Source organism: Peromyscus eremicus, chromosome 11 (assembly GCF_949786415.1).
Source record: "Peromyscus eremicus chromosome 11, PerEre_H2_v1, whole genome shotgun sequence".
NCBI lineage: Eukaryota > Metazoa > Chordata > Mammalia > Rodentia > Cricetidae > Peromyscus > Peromyscus eremicus.
This window is the reverse complement of record NC_081427.1, coordinates 65813316-65815371: the sequence shown is the minus strand read 5'-3', so window position 1 is coordinate 65815371 and position 2056 is coordinate 65813316.

Sequence of the window (2056 nt, the reverse complement as noted above, 5' to 3'; positions counted from 1 at the left end):
TTTTACAAATGTTTCAAGCTATGTAACATTTAGTTATGAAATGTATATTGCTTTTCACATGACTTTTAAAAGTACAATCCACTCATTTATTAACTCTTCCCATCCATAGTTACTAAGCTCAGGTTATTTCCCTGGCCTGCACTCAGAGTTGGGGGTTAAAGAGATGCCAGACCAGTACTGACACTACTGGAAAAACTTATAAATTACAAGAACACAATTATGTAAGTAAGATACACTGAAATTTGCTGCAAAACAGTATTTTACCAGAGACAACATGACCAGAAGAGAGGGAACAGCCAAGACTGCTTATAGCAAAGACTGAACTGAACAAAAACAGTAACATTAAAGCAATATTGACTGCAAAGCAAAATGCCATAGCACATATTGTGGGCAACCAGAATACACTTTCCCAGTATGAGGGATGATGGAACATGGATAATTAAGAAGCAGGTGCAAGGATACTCCTTGGTTTCCTTCTATTAAAACCAGAATCTAAGCTTACAGGAATTATGGCTCCTACCTGGACCACTGCTTTTTGTCAGGGGAAACAGAGTCTATTACACTGAAGAGAACTTCAGGTTCCTATCACCCTGAAGCTGGTACCAGATGGCTGACATGATTTTATAATCAGCCTTTGTCTCACATTTATTTGCTTCTCACAAGTTGACACCCATGGAGACTCAAAGTGTTTTTGCTCTGTCTTCTCACTTTGAAAATATTATTGTTTCCTGACAATTTTACATTAGCTGGGATTTAAAAACACCTCTTTGTGGAGTACTTGTATCCTGAGTACTCCGCATATATATAATACATGGTATTAAACTATGCTTGCATTTCACTTGTTTATCTCTACTGCATTCAACCAAGAACTGAAGAGAGAAAAAGCTTTCCTTTCTTTCCTTATGACTTTCTAGCATGCAGTCAGATTTTTTCAAATACAATTATTGTCACCATTTTCAGAGTTAATAACTAAGGATCTAAGAAAGCTATTGTTGGCCAAGGTTTCACCGCTGGTGGTTAATCTAGTGAGTGTAAGAACCTGCCCCACTGAACAGAAGAGTGTTAGTACAACAGAGTGCAAAGAGGTTGGGAGCAGGTACATGGACAGAAGACAGCTTTCCCATCACATTTATACTTTGATTTTGGAGATGAAGTCTTATGAAAATTTGATTGGACATATTGCTATATGTAGGATGTGGAATGTCCCTCCAATGTCTATGCACTAAAGGACTGTTTCTTAGACCGTGATGCTGCTTGTACATTGTAGAACCTTAAGAGACAGCACTCTGTGAAAGACCGCCTGATGAATGGATGGCATGCCCTTGAAGAGAACTGTGAGTCCTTTCCATGAACTGAATTTTGCCTTCCCAAGTGCCTCTGCTGTAATGTGCAACCTTAGGTGCAAAGCACTTGGACCAACTGACAGTGAACTGAAATCTTTAAACCTGTGAGCCAACATCAACTTTTTGTCTTCGTAAGGTAGTTAGCTCAAATAGTGACTGAGCAATGGAAAGCTGATTAATACGCAGATTAATGTCTTTGACAATATTAAAAATACTTGAGCACTAGCTTGAAATTTAAGATCGTATGACATTAAAGTCACTGAAATTTAGGGCAACTTTCATACAGATTTCAACAAACAGGCTACAGACGGGTCAGGTGGATGGATGTCAAACAATTACCTTATACTTAGTTGAATAAACAGACTAACACTTCTCTGTTCTATCACAGGAAAAACTCCTCATCAACAGAAGTTATAGATTGTCCTGTTAACTGCTTCATCTGAGAACACACTGGTTGGGGTAATGCTAAGCATTACTCGCTCACACTAACCAGTTAGATCCTCCACTTTCTCTGGAAGTGTAGAAGGACTAAGATAGCTCAAGACAATTTGACTCTGGAAGAAGAAGGCAATAAAAGCATTTCTCCCAGTAGAAATGCATGGCACGGGATTTGGTTCCAAGGAATTTTGCTTGCATTTTCTCATGCAATGCTATATAGGTGGACATGAGCATTTACATTGAAATGTACTGTACCAGATCACAGACAACCTGTC